The 15,988-nt window shown below is 45.7% G+C and overlaps 1 non-coding gene across 1 annotated transcript; it reads left to right on the forward strand.

Moving 5' to 3' along the window:
* The first annotated feature begins 11,359 nt into the window (after nt 1-11,359).
* On the forward strand, nt 11,360-11,433 carry Trnat-ugu (transfer RNA threonine (anticodon UGU)). Its single transcript has one exon. It is a non-coding gene; the product is annotated as a tRNA-Thr (tRNA).
* Nucleotides 11,434-15,988: the final 4,555 nt, after the last annotated feature.

Raw genomic sequence — 15,988 nt, forward strand, 5'->3', positions numbered from 1 at the left:
ATGAATCCAACTGATAGATCGTGCTGAGATTTCGGAAATGTATTCCTCTTCGACCAGAGCAGTGTTCACTAACTATGTTGTGTATCCTTTCAGAGTATAAATAAGGAAGATTAGGGATTAACGTTCTGTCAACGGCGAGGTCCAAAGAGACGGAGCAAAAGCTCAGATTTGGCCGTGCCCTTTCAGAGGAACCATCTAGGGTTTCGCTGAAAGAGATCGTAGCAAACCTAATTCTTGCGTGCACCTGAATATTTCTAATATATACCAGGTCACCGACGCGAAGCGAACGTTTCCTGCGCCCCTGGTTGTATACTTCGCATGCTTCTGATGCACAGGAGGTATTTCCTGGGGAACCTCATTCCATTTTTTCTCTTATCAGAGGAACCAATCTTATGAGGCAGGAGGTCGCCAATAGACCACAAACTTGAAAAAGGACGATTGATGTGGCTGCCCAACATGAGTTCGGAGGGTGTACTAACCACGAAATCCAACCATTTTACGGACTGCTTTTTGCATGACATATAATCAGCGCTGACTTCAAATTTTGGTTTATTCCTTCGGCAAATGACAGCTGAGGGAAGTGCGGAGTAATGGTGACATGGCCGGCCGCTGTGGTCGAGCAGTTCTAGGTGCTTCAGTCTGGAACCGCGCTGCTACGGTAGCAAGTTCGAATCCTGCCTTGGGCGCGGATGTGTGTGATGTCCTTAGGTTAGTTAGGTTTAAGTAGTTCTTCAAGTCTAGGGGACTGATGACCTCAGATGTTAAGTCCTACAACACTTAGAGCGATTTGAACCATTTGAATGGTGACAGGCTTAGTGTCTCAGTGAAAGCAAAACTTCTTAATGCGTCCAGAGAGGAAAGGCGCCGCGTTATCGGAAACCAGCACCTTAGTAGACACAAAACTAGAAAGAATTCTATCCATATGTTGGATAGTGGTTCAAATGGTTCAAATGGCTCCTAGAACTTAGAACTACTTAAACCTAACTAACATGGACATCACACACATCCATGCCCGAGGGAGGATTCAGGATTCGAACCTGTGACCGTAGCGGTCTCGCTGTTCCAGACTGTCAAAAAATATATCGGTGCCCTTCCTTAGTACGTGGCAATGCCCCGACATAAACTTCTGTTCGAGATAGAAGCAGAACCTTTCTAAAGCAAAGAGTCCGGCCAATGCATCTAATTCACACACAGAGTACTTACACTCAGCGTCAGATGCACAGGGTCATGCGTAGAAGAGGGGCGAACGCCTTCTGTTACTTGGAGCAAGAACCCAACAATGCCGGTATTAGTTGCAGGAGTCTGGACTACGAAATACTTTTTAAAATCTGGAATGCCAAGCATTGATACGCTAGCAAGCTCCTGCTTCAAATAATCGAAGACTGCCCGATGGGTAAACGTCCAACAAAACTCCTCATTTTTCTTGCCGAGTAGGTTGAGACAGGCGGCCTTCAAGGGCGGAATTGAGAATGCCTTTCCCGAAAACATTTAACATTCCTATATAACGGCCCACACTTTTCACGTTCATAGACGGTTTAAAATCATAAATGGCATCGCTTCAGCCCTGATCGACCACAGCACTACCATTGAGCCAGTGACTCCCAAGAAGGAAATCTGGGTATGTACGAAATTAACCTTCGAGGTCTTGACGGTCAACCTGGCCTCCTTGAAACTCGCAAAAACTTGAGAAAATGGCCCAAACGCCCTTCAAACGTTTCACTGTATAAACTGCATCAACCACGCAGTTATACACACAACGAAACTTGAGATTACTCAGCATCGAATCCAACTATCTTGCCAGAACCACAACCTGTGTTCCACGAGGAAGGGCACAGAATTTAACTCAAAAAGGTTGTCGTTAGTGCAAAAAGCGGTAACACTCTTTGACCCTTCGGTTAACGGTATCTGGCAGTAACCTTGGTTTAATCAGAATTTTAGAACTTATAATCTGCGTTTAACATATTACACTTTCCAGTTGTTTGTACGAGGAGCTGCTCAGGTGAATCACACTGCGGCGTGACCGGTAATATTACACATGGGTCAAGTCTCGTATGGACAGGCTGAACTACCTGATGTCAACAAGAAATCCGACATGGTTCGTGAGTTCGCGGTTAGAACCGGAAAACGATAGAAACTTAAGTAACGTAAGACAGAAAGCGAAAGACCCCCACTAAAGAAAAAAAAAGAGGTAACCTTCGTACAGCCGTAGATTTCAAGCCAACCCTCACAAACACGCAGCTTGGTCAAATACTGATGACTGTGAGTGCACACTTCGATTTTATATTGCATAATTTATGACGTTGTCAAAATTTATGAGAAATGGTCTTGTACGGGAAATGGTATGTACGGGTCCACATCAGCTGTTAATTTCTTGATGGAAGTTACTTTCCAGTGCAGGTGGTTGTTTTATTTTGAAGTAAACACTTCATTACACGATTTAGTAAACAGCTAGTTTCGCTCCCCATGGAAATTATCAGGCTTACAGATGCTAAAAACAATACCAAAAATTGTAGCATCTTCAAGAAAAACAAGGAATAACATGAAAATACACATCACTCAGTTATTTACGCCATATAAACATTTTTACATATGTAGCATGGTATGTACCCTACACATCCGTGTTTTTGTCACACTGATGGAAATAGATAATGATGTATATATAACTATTTTTAGTGTGGTGTAAGCAACTATTATATATATCACGCACAAGTCCTGCAACACGACGTGGCATGGACTCGACTAATGTCTGAAGTAGCGCTGGAGGGAACTGACACCATGAATCCTGCAGGGCTATCCATAAATCCGTAAGAGTACGAGGGGGTGCAGATCTCTTCTGAACAGCACGTTACAAGGTATCCCAGATTGCTCAATAATGTTCATGACTGGGAAGTTTGGTGGACAGCGTAAGTGTTTAAGCCCAGAATGGTGTTCCTGGAACTACTCTATAGCAATTCTAGACGTATGGGATGTCGCATTGTTCTGTTGGAATTACCCAAGTCCGTCGGAATGCACAATGGATGTGAATGGATGTAGGTAATCAGACAGGATATTTACGTACGTGTCACCCGCCAGAGTCGTGCCTAGATGTATCAAGGGTCCTATATCACTCCAAGTACACACGCTCCACACCATTACAGAGCCTCCAGCAGCTTGAACATGCTGCTGACATGCAGGGTCCATGGATTCACGAGGTTGTCTCCGTACCCGTACACGTCCGTTGTCTCCGTACCCGTACACGTCCATCCGCTCGATACACGTCGGTCCAGGCAAAATGTCTCCAGTCATCAACAGTTCAATGTCGGTGTTGACGGGCTCAGGCGAGGCATAAAGCTTTGTGTCGTGTAGTCATCAACGGTACACGAGTGGGCCTTTCGCTCCGAAAGCCCATATCGATGATGTTTCGTTGAATGGTTCATACGCTCTCACTTGTTGAGGACCAGCATTGAAATCAGCAACAATTTGCGGAAGGGTTGCAGTTCTGTCACGAAGAACGATTCTCTTCAGTCGTCTTTGGTTCCGTTCTAGCAGGATCTTTTTCTGGCCGCAGCGACGTCGGACATGTGATGTTTTACCGGATCCTGATATTCACGGTACACTCGTGAAATAGTCGTACCGGAAAATCCCTACTTCATAGCTGCCTCGGTGATGCTGTGTCCAATTGCTTGTGCGCCGACTATAACACATCGTTCAATGTCATTTAAATCTTGATAACCTGTCATTGTAGCAGCAGTAACCGATCTAACAACTGTGCGAGACACTTGTTGTTTTATATAGGCGTTGCCGACCGTAGCGGCGTATTCTGCCTGTTCACATATCTCTGTCTTTGGATATGCATGCCTATACCAATTTCTTTGACACTTCAGTGTGTGTGTGTGTGTGTGCGTGCGTGTGTGTGTGTGTGTGTGTGTGTGTGTGTACACCCACACATACGGAACCACGAAAGAAACTGGTTATATACAGTGGTTTTTCTGTTTTGCTTTGTCACATTGTCCATTTTGTATGTTGTACAGCTGCCGCTGGAGATGGTTTAAGACCGAAACCGGTAGCAGAATAAACATCGTTATTACAGACAGCACTGTTTAATGCATTTTGTAAAATAATTCTGTTTCATTAGTACGTCTAGCGTCAACTAGCCTTCGCCATCATACGACACGGTTGCTATCCCACATACAGTCGCAAGGGTCTCAGCCCAGGCCCTTCAGTATGCGTGGTTGTACGTTATGTGTTCTCCGTGAAACTGTCTAGGGCAGTTAGGGCACTACTGTTGAATTTCACGTGACTGGTCAATAATTTTACAAAATAATGGGGTGAGATAGCACCTAATAACAGGAAGAGAAGTGTTTCCTCCTTTGGGATCAAAATGCTGAGGTCATCGGTTCCTAGGCTTACGCAATACTTAATCTAATTTAAACTAACTTACGCTAAGGACAACACACACACACTCATGCTCGAAGGAGGACTCGAAACTCCGACAGGGGGAGCCGCGCGAACATTACGCGGCCCTAACTGAATGACTTCTTAAAGTATGTGTGGTTTGAACAGCAATTGATCCTAGCGCACGATTCCCTTTGTTCGGTATCGTTTTTCAGAGAGGTGTGAACATATGCTTGTGCGTGTGACATCGATTGTACCATTCATTCATTTGATTTGACCATGTGTAACTGCTGGTTTCCTTCTATCATAAAGCAAATATTTAAAATACGAGAAGCAGTATGTGAATAATCTGCAATCATTCCTATCATAGTGACCCGTAAAAGTCTGGACAGTTATCCTTGAACGACTTGCACACTGCGATGTCAATAGTCAAGATTATCTGGGCGATGTCACCTTAAAACTTTTGGATAAAATAGCGTCATGCGTACTTTTCATAAATGAAGTAACTGTTTGTGCCGTGTGCTTCGTTTTAGTTTTATTCCATTGCAAAATGTGTGACATATTCTTCAAAATGCACCAAATTACGTTATTCTTTTGTTGTTGGTAAGGTCTTTGGGACCAGTCCGCTGAGTGAATCGGTTCCTAAGCTGACCGCGCGTCTACCCCACGCGGCCCAAATTTCGTCTTCAGTGCTCTGTACATTACCACCTTTGAGCGTTTGCTCTCATTAAGCAGCACTTGTCAAAGATGTCTAACGTAGAACTACGAGTACGCTGTTTTACTGAGAAATTAGCACGTCCATAAAACTGGCAGATATTTAGGCAGTTTGTAACTACACTTGTTCGTGGGACACTGAAGGCGCTTCTTCGCAGTGTGAAAGAAACACCCTCACAGTCGTCTTGTTTCCAATAGAAAGCTCTGAAGGCGTCTGTTTACTCGGACGTAGTTTAGGTTTCAGCGCCGCTGGCAGGAATACCCTAGAGCGCTAAGTGGAACGGCAGCAAGATGGATGGGGCGCTGTCACACACCTCGAAAAGCGGGGCTGCCGTTTGAGCCAAGCTGTTCCTAAATAAATCTGATGCGTGCACATTTTAGCATCACGCTATTTGTCCCAAGAGTGTTCTAATTTCTTACACAATACTAAGTGTGGTACTCACTTTCCTCTCGGATTTTTTTTACAAACTATTGCTTCTTTTTATTACGTTGTTGTATTGTTTCTCTTTTGACCAGTGAGCCTTAGTGCCGCTGTATGTCCTAAGAGAGTGCTAATTTCTAACACAATAAAAATACAGTATTTGGTTTATTCTCTCGGATTGTGGCTCATCATCAGTGGTGGCTCTTTCGTTCATACATTATTCAGGTCCGACTTCTTTACTCGGGTGACTGATTTTATTGGCGATGGAATCAACTCTCGTAAACTTTACCGAGACCAAGTTGCTCCCTGTAGAGACCTGATTTGATAGTTAAGTCTTCCTTAATAGCTCTTAAACCCCTCCGTTGTTTTTCTCAGATTTCTCTGAAATTTTCTGCCTCTTAATGTAACGTTGAACTGTATATCCGCTTGTAGCTGTTTTAGCGAGTAGCTTCTCACACCGGAGAATTATTCTGCCTCTTAATATAACGTCAACTCTATATTCCCGTGTTATATACTGTCGCATAACGCGTAATGAAGTAATGTGATGTTCAAAACGATCTGTCCAAAGTGTTTAATGCCTTACCTTACTTCTATGTGCCATCTTTGTAAGAGGGAACTCAACAAAGAAGATATTTGAACAAGTTGTAGCATATTGTTTTCTTTAATATTGAAGATCTTTGCCGGCCGGAGTGGCCGAGCGGTTCTAGGCGCTACAGTCTGGAGCCGCACGACCACTACGGTCGCAGGTTCGAATCCTGCCTCGGGCATGGATGTGTCTGATGTCCTTAGGTTAGTTAGGTTTAAGTAGTTCTAAGTTCTAGGGGACTGATGACCTCAGATGTTAAGACCCATAGTGCTCAGAGCCATTTGAACCATTTTTTGAAGATCTTGCTATAGTAGTAAACTAGCTCCTCGTCCAGCCTGTGAAGGCTCAAGGGATACCTGCCGGCTGACGTGTCATCCTCCAATTTGCGGCGACATGCGGATGTGGTGTGGAGATGTATATGGTTAACACATCACTCTCCCAGCAGTTTTGCAGAGTTTTCACACCGTGGGGCCGCTACTACTCGGTCAAGTAATTCTTCAATACTGGTATTACCAGTTCTTTCACCAAGGAAAAATCCTTGGCAGTCCTGGGAATCGAATCTTGATCCTCCGCATGACAGCCATCTATGCTGACCACTCAGATACGAAGGCAGACCATCCTATAATAGTGGTGCCCATAAAACAAAAAGGAGTTAAAATAATAATGATAAATCAAGATTATGTATTAGCTGTAAAGAAACTTAATGTAGAAGACTCAATATGATAGTTAGGAAAGAAGATGAATACATAATGTTACAACCGGCTGACACCCGAGTCGCAGGATGGATACTTACGAGTCGAGAATGGCGTGTGTGCGAAGCTTTGGGATGGGAGCTAGCACCTTAGCAAGAGTGGTGTTAAGAATGTTTAATCAACAACTTTTATTACGTGTCGTTGTCTCTGTAGAGCTGTACCATAGGAACCAAGGAAAGGTCGTTAAGTGGCCAGTGTCCTTTTTATAACACAAACTGCATGCATATATTAACTGGGATCTTTATTCACATGAGTAGAAAATTAGTCAGCTCAGGATAGTCGTTGTGATACAAGCTCTCTGTAATAGTCCATATTATCCTCACTGCTGGAGAAGTACAAGTCCAGCCACTAGAGGCTGTGACTGTGACTCCGACTGGACCACATCTGATGACACACTGTAACTCACCCCATGCCACAAAATGGTTCAAATGGCTCTGAGCACTATGGGACTCAACTGCTGTGGTCATTAGTCCCCTAGAACTTAGAACTACTTAAACCTAACTAACCTAAGGACATCACACACATCCATGCCCGAGGCAGGATTCGAACCTGCGACCGTAGCAGTCGCACGGTTCCGGACTGCGCGCCTAGAACCGCGAGACCACCGCGGCCGGGCCCCGTGCCACAGACTGGCCCTCCAGTCTGCAGTGGCGCTCTAAATACTGGCGGCGAGTTTCCTGTGAGTCTGCCATTGGTCTCTATCTATCTTCTCGCAACCTCTTTGGCGCCTGGTGTGCTTACACCAGCTTACGCCAACACATTTCTCTCCCCCCCCCCCCCCCCCCCGCCCCCCTCTCCGAAGTGCCGCACCATTGCAGTGCAGGGAGGCTGTGAACGACAACGGGGAAGGAGGCAGGACGCTGGATGTAAAGATGGACAGAAGTTCCCTCTTGGGAGGGACTAATAGGAGGCGAGAAAGAGCTGCAGCTCCTATTTCCATGTGTGAGTGGTGCGAAGCTTGGCCATTTGTTGTTTGAAAGTGCGCACGAAGCTTTCTACTTCTCCATCAGACTGCAGGTGAAACGGAGCACTTGTTGATGACGAATGCCATTTCATTCACAAAATTGTTCAAAGTCACAAGAAGTGAACTGTGGTCCATTGTCTCACACAGTACTTCTGGCATACCTTCTCTGCAAAATATTGAGGACAAAGCTTGAATGGTGCTATGTGATGTGCTAGAGTTCATAGGCACAACAAATGGAAAATTGATAATCGAGTGTACCATAATGAACCAACGATTGTTCCAAAATGGTCCTGCAAAGTCAATGTGCACTCGTTAGTGTGGAGATTGAGTCTTAGGCCAAGCTGAGAACGTCTGAGGTGGAGCACACTGGTTGTCCGTATATGCACAACATTGTGCCATCATCCGTACAATAAAAGCATCTACGCCCTGCCAAGTGCAGTGCTGCCACACTAAGTGTTTAGTGCGAAAAATTCCCCAATGTCCTTGGTGGAGCAATCGCAACACATCCTTTTTCAAAACTTTGGGAATAAGCACACAGAATTTCCCATTGCTATTCTGAACTAGAATCACACCTTGTTGAACTGAAAGATTATGCTGACAAGCAAAGTATTGGTGCCCAACTGAGTTCTGGATATTGTTCAATGAACGAGGCCAAGACGTGCAAACGTAATTGCAACAAAATCTTGAGATATGGGTCTGCTTCCATGGCCTGTGCAATTTTTATTTAGTGCAAGGGAAAAGATCCCATTCTCGTCGCATTTTTCATGTCATCTCCTTTTCTCTGTAGAGCTGTACAATGGGAAGCGAGGAGAGAATGGCTGGTACCCGGTATCCTCTTTGTATAATACAAACTGCACACATACACTCCTGGAAATGGAAAAAAGAACACATTGACACCGGTGTGTCAGACCCACCATACTTGCTCCGGACACTGCGAGAGGGCTGTACAAGCAATGACCACACGCACGGCACAGCGGACACACCAGGAACCGCGGTGTTGGCCGTCGAATGGCGCTAGCTGCGCAGCATTTGTGCACCGCCGCCGTCAGTGTCAGCCAGTTTGCCGTGGCATACGGAGCTCCATCGCAGTCTTTAACACTAGTAGCATGCCGCGACAGCGTGGACGTGAACCGTATGTGCAGTTGACGGACTTTGAGCGAGGGCGTATAGTGGGAATGCGGGAGGCCGGGTGGACGTACCGCCGAATTGCTCAACACGTTCGGCGTGAGGTCTCCACAGTACATCGATGTTGTCGCCAGTGGTCGGCGGAAGGTGAACGTGCCCGTCGACCTGGGACCGGACCGTAGCGACGCACGGATGCTCGCCAAGACCGTAGCATTCTACGCAGTGCCGTAGGGGACCGCACCGCCACTTCCCAGCAAATTAGGGACACTGTTGCTCCTAGGGTATCGGCGAGGACCATTCGCAACCGTCTCCATGAAGCTGGGCTACGGTCCCGCACACCGTTAGGCCGTCTTCCGCTCACGCCCCAACATCGTGCAGCCCGCCTCCAGTGATGTCGCGACAGGCGTGAATGGAGGGACGAATGGAGACGTGTCGTCTTCAGCTATGAGAGTCGCTTCTGCCTTGGTGCCAATGATGGTCGTATGCGTGTTTGGCGCCGTGCAGGTGAGCGCCACAATCAGGACTGCATACGACCGAAGCACACAGGGCCAACACCCGGCATCATGGTGTGGGGAGCGATCTCCTACACTGGCCGTACACCTCTGGTGATCGTCGAGGGGACACTGAATAGTGCACGGTACATCCAAACCGTCATCGAACCCATCGTTCTACCATTCCTAGACCGGCAAGGGAACTTGCTGTTCCAACAGGACAATGGACGTCCGCATGTATCCTGTGCCACCCAACGTGCTCTAGAAGGTGTAAGTCAACTACCCTGGCCAGCAAGATCTTCGTATCTGTCCCCCATTGAGCATGTTTCGGACTGGATGAAGCGTCGTCTCACGCGGTCTGCACGTCCAGCGCGAACGCTGGTCCAACTGAGGCGCCAGGTGGAAATGGCATGGCAAGCCGTTCCACAGGACTACATCCAGCATCTCTACGATCGTCTCCATGGGAGAATAGCAGCCTGCATTGCTGCGAAATGTGGATATACACTGTACTAGTGCCGACATTGTGCATGCTCTGTTGCCTGTGTCTATGTGCCTGTGGTTCTGTCAGTGTGATCATGTGATGTATCTGACCCCAGGAATGTGTCAATAAAGTTTCCCCTTCCTGGGACAATGAATTCACGGTGTTCTTATTTCAATTTCCAGGAGTGTATATTAACTGGGTTCTTTATTCATAAGAATAGAAAATTAGTCAACTCAAGATAGTCCTTGTGGTACAAGCTCTCTGTAATAGTCCACATTTGCCTCACTGCTGGTGAAGTACAAGTCTGTAATGGGCTGCCTGACTCTGAGCTACTGGCTGTGACTGCGACTCCGACTGGGCTGCGACTGATGACAGAGTGGAACTCACTCAGTGTGACAGACTGGCCCTCCAGACTGTGGTGGCACTCTAAATACTGGTGACCGAGAGGGCGTTGGCGGGAAATTTCCTGCGAGTCTGTCACTGGGCTCTCTCGATCTTCTTGCAACCTCTACGCTGTCTGGTGTGCTGACGCCAGCTTACATCCAGTATTATTCAGTGCTTCCAAGGTTCTAACCACAGCTAGTGGGCAGCACATTTGCTGAGACAGTCAGCGGGAAGTGTCCTTGCTGTTTCAAGTCAGGTTTCTGCTGTGTGACGTAGCGAGACTTCCAGCGGGGTTAGCATGCACCATATCTAACATTCTGCGTGGTTTCTGTTTGTTCTATATCGTGTCTCCCTACCACTTTCGCGCAACGACGCTCTGAGCGTGCTTTTTTAGGGAATTGACTAGTTTGAACCTGGGACCTGTTGGTGGTAAGGAGACGCCAGACCACACATGACATGTAGAGTTCAGAAAAGTTCAGTGAGACTAGCGATGATATAACCAAATACTTAATGATTTCAGCGTCAGCTCCACTGCACTCCCTGTAAAAGAACCTTAATACTAACTAAATTTAGTGCAAGGGGTTCAAGGCTTTCCTATTTTTAGTTAGCTGGTAAAATAACGTGGAAAAAGCAGTTAAGTTTACCATTGAAAATTTTATTCTACTCACAAAACATTGTTTATAAATTGCACTATTGATAAAAGGAAATGTTTTAATATAGGATGGTAAAAACCAACTGCGTTCAACAAAAATGTGAACGAATATTCCCTGAGTGGGTTTCCAAGTTCTACAATGGATCGAAGGATGACCTATGTCATATCACATCTATAATCTAGGTTTAAATTATATTTCACAAAAGAGAAAACTATCAAAATGGTCTACAGTGACCCTCAATTATCTTTAATTACTTGTCTAACTTGTAAGTTACAGTGGCTGATGTAATGTACCTAATGAATGGATGGGCAAATATCTATTAGGTACATTACTTATGTAGATTGTGGACAATTGGGAATGTGGGTCTCACGGGAAGCGTGGGATAAGTTCCTGCAGTCGCGCTATTAATCTGTGTCCTCGGTGGCTCAGATGGAGAGAGCGTCTGCCATGTAAGCAGGAGATCCCGGGTTCGAGTCCCGCTCGGGGCACACATTTTCAGCTGTCTCCATCGAGGTATGTCAACAATACCTGTTGGCAGCTGAGGGTTTCAATTAATTATTAGTATACAAGAATTCATTCAACAGTTGTTTTGGAAGCAATTTCTTTTGACCATGGCTTGCATTTCGTAAAGATTCTTGGATCGAAACTCAATTTGGCGTCTGCTTTCCACACAAATAGTTTTCGGCGGTCATTTCACTATAGATCGATCTGGATCGTTATTCCTAGTTATTTTATAGTTATTACTATTGCCAGTGATTTATTGTCAGTAGTGTGATCGACTAAAAAAATATCTCCACTTGTTTTCAATGATTATCGTACATTTATTTACGGTAAGTATTAACTAATATCCCTTGCTTCAACAGCCGATCCTCTATGGATGTTCTTGCGTTCCACTAGTCTTCGATATTGCCACCTTCCTACAGACAACAGCATCTGATGAGATATACATTTTTTAAACAGATTCGTAGTTAGAAGCTAATAAAGTATGTAGACTATCTTAGGAGACAAAGAATACATAATACATAATTTAGAACTAAATGGATATACTTGTGTTCCTTTTACAGATCGTAACTTAAATGGTCCTTATGGAACCCTAACAGGTAAAAAAATATGTGAAATGGATTTCCATTTACGAGATAATAGCAAATATCTCACAATACCTGTAAACGTACACTGAAGCTTCAAAGAAACTGGAATAGGCATGCGTGTTCAAATACAGGGATATGCAAACAGGCAGAATACGGTTGCGGTCGGCAGCGTCTACATAAGACAGGAAGTGTCTGGCGCAGTCGTTAGATCGGTTACTGCTGCTACAGTGACAGGTCATCCAGATTTAAGTGAGTTTGAACGTGATGGTACAGTTGGCCTACGAGCGATGGGGCACAGCATCTCCGCGGTAGCGATGAAGAAGGAATTCTCCCGTACGACCATATCACGAGTGCACCGTGAACATCAGGAATCCGGCAAAACATGAAGTCTCCGACATCGCCGCAGCCGGAAAAGATCCAGCAAGAACGGGACCGACGACAACTGAAGAGAATCGTTCAGTGTGACAGAAATGCAACGCTTCCGCAAATTGCTGCAGATTTCAATGCTGGGCCATCAACAAGTGTCAGCGTACGAACCATTTAACGAAACCTCATCGATGTGGGCATTCGGAGCAGAAGGCCCAATCGTGTACCCCTGATAACTGCACGACACAAATCTCCACGCTTCGCCTGGAGCCGTCAATGTCGACATTGGACTGTTGATGACTGCAAAGATGTTGCCTGGTCGGACGAGCCTCGTTTCAAATTGAATCGAGCGGAAGGACGTCTACGGGTATGGGGACAACCTCATGAACCCATGAACCCTGTGTGTCAGCAGGGGACTGTTCCAGATGGTGGATGCTCGGTAATGGTGTGAGGCGTGTGAAGTTCGAGTGATATGGGACCCCTGATAAGTATAGATACGACTCTGACAGGTGACACGTACGTATGCATCGCATATGATCACATACATCCATTCATGCCCATTGTGCATTCCGACGTTTTTGAGAAATGCCAGCAGGACAATGCGATACCCCACACGTCCAGAACTGCTGCAGAGTGGCTCCAGGAACACTCTTCTGAGTTGAAATTCTTCTGCTGGTCATCAAACTCCTCAGACATGAACATTAGTGAGTATATCTGGGATGCTTTGCAAAATGCTGTTCAAAGGAGACCCCCACCCCTCGTACTCTTATGGGTTTGTGGATAGCTCTGCAGGATTCATGCTGTCAGTTCCCTCCAGCACTACTTCAGACATTAGTCGAGTCCATTCCACGTCCTCTTGCGGCACTTTTGCGTGCTTGCGGGGGTCCTACACGGTATTAGGCAGGTGTATCAGTTTCGTTGACTCTTCAGTGTATAATGCACTGAATTGCATACTATAATTTTTTCAGCTATTGTAGCCACACAACATAAAATAGGAAATTGTACATTACATCTGCACATTTATCTCGTTACTGTACTGGAGATGTACAGAAGGAAGATTTGACATAACACTCGCGTTATTTCGTATTATTATTCAGTTGGTTCTACTGAGAAAGTAGTTAGTGGGTTTGTAATTGGCCACCAGTAAATCCTTTAGGCTCCTCACAATCGCACCTAATATCTAAACTTTTCATGGCACTGACATATTACTGAAATTATCCGTTCCTGAATAATGGGCACATTTATGGATAAAAGTAAGTGACTTTATATCTTTATGATGGTTACTCCGGTTTCTAATGTTGGTTCCATGAATTAAGCTGTTGACTTAAAAAGATGTATATTGCTTTTGACACATTTCATTAAGGAATAAAATACTGGAAAGCAGTAGTTAGTGTCTCCAGTGCTTTGAACAAGCTTCTGCGGGAGTTTCTTGAGTTCACAGCACAAATAATTCATATTACATCCATTCTGACTTTGGAAACTTCAGCGTGCCTTGATGTTATCCCAAAAAATGATCTCGTATGGCACTGTGGACTGAAAGTATGAAAAGTATGCTAGCATTTACGTTTCTTTTAACTTGTGTCTGGTAACATCCGCACTGCAAGTAAATATTTGTGTAGGCCTGTCAACAGTTCTTTGGTATGCTTCTTTCTGCCAATAACATTAATTATGAAGTTGTAAACCTAAGTATTTAACACTTTCATCAACCTCTTGAGAGAGTGAGAGACAGAGAGAGGAACAAACGAGTCTCTTCTGAACAGGCCGGCAAGCGTGTAGTGAAAGGCGATACAGCGCTCTGCGGAGACGCTGGATGGGAGTGTTGGCGACGGTGTGCCGCTATTTCCAGCAGCTGCCAATGGAGAAATCGCGGCAGTCTCTGGCGACGTCCGGCGGCCGACGCGCTCCGGAAGCATGGCGTCACCTCCGCAGTTAGGGCGCCTCGTGCGGGGACCATGCCGGGGTGGGCTTCGTCGATCGTCAAACGAATCGACTGCGACGGCATTCTGCCTGTGCTGTGCGTTTCCTTTGCTTCATATCGGAATGTTACGTGTTATATGTTATCATCATCATCGTTATTATTATTACAAACCTGACCATTAAAAAAGCATCACCACGGAAGTGTTTAGTATCGAACCTCAACTGTAATTAAACTTTCTACGTACAATGGATATGCAAATGGTCAACGGATCAACACAAAGCACTCTGCCTAACAAAAAGTTAAGGAGAAAATGATTCAAATGGCTCTAAGCACTATGGGACTTAACATCTGAAGTCATCAGTCCTCTAGACTTAGAACTACTTAAACCTAACTAACCTAAGGACATCACACACTTGCATGCCCGAGGCAGGATTCTAACCTGCGACCGTTCCAGCCCTGTGGTTCCAGACTGAAGCGCCCAGAACTGCTCGGACACCGCGGCCGGTAGTCAAGGAGAAACGAAGTGAAAATTGGCGGGCTGACAGAGTACGTCATGTTATTTCAGGGATTACAAGTCAGTACAAAGAACTTGGCAGTATGAGTCTATTTATCAATATGACGTTCCAGCTCCGGAGTGCTGGACACATGCACTGATTCGGTTGAAAATGTATAAAGCTATTGTATAGCCTCCTGTGGCAAACTTGTTCACAACTGTTGTAATTGGTCCTAGATGTCGTGGGTATTGGCTGTGGGATGGAGTTACCATCGGAGATTGTCCCACAGATGTCCTATGTATAGGTGACAAATTGGGGATCTTACTGGCCATAAGAGAACCTCAGCATCTCGCAGACAGTTCATATAGATACGTGAGATGTGTGGACGAACATTGTGTTGAAAGATTTCAACACGGCAGTGACGCATGAGAGGTAATACATAAGAACACAATATTTCCAGGCCGCCATAATTCCCTTAATCGCTAGCAGCCGTGATCTGAACTCATGCCCGATGGTTCCTCACACCATGATGCCATAAGTAACACCGCTGTGCCTCTCCAAGGCATTGTCAGAATGGGATCTCTCTACAGGTCTTCACCATACTCGCCGACGATAGTCGTTCGGAAAGTGTAGAACCGCAAGGCATCACCGGGCACAATGCGACGGCATTCATCAGCAGTTCGTGCTTCCCCGTCATCACATCAGACCCACTCGTTTCTGTTTTAGGATTAACGGCAGCTTACGCATGAGACGATGGTCTCTAATCCGTCTGCTACCAGTCTCCGACTGACGATGCGGGATGACACAGAATTTTGCTGGGAATTCATTGCCTGTTCTCGGATGGCAGAGGCAGATGTGAAGTAGTTATGATGTGCTTGGTGCACAGTACAGCGATTCTCCCCATCGGTGGTCGAGTGGACCCTTGACCTTGCTCCTCCTTCTCCCTTGGCGATCATAATAGTCAGTCGCAATCACTGAATAACAAACAACATTGCGAATCGTTCCCACTATGGTCTACCAGCGTACAAATTCACCTTTACTCCCGAAAGGGTGGACTTGTGGCAGCCACCATTGTCTATAACTTCGACGCCCCGCAGCGTCATTTGATGACGTTTCCGGACGCGGTTCCTATTCTGGATTTGTTCCTCAAGACGCCCCGTACAACCCCTCGATGTTT

This window comes from Schistocerca gregaria, chromosome 8, assembly GCF_023897955.1.
Source record: "Schistocerca gregaria isolate iqSchGreg1 chromosome 8, iqSchGreg1.2, whole genome shotgun sequence".
In the NCBI taxonomy this organism is placed as follows: domain Eukaryota; kingdom Metazoa; phylum Arthropoda; class Insecta; order Orthoptera; family Acrididae; genus Schistocerca; species Schistocerca gregaria.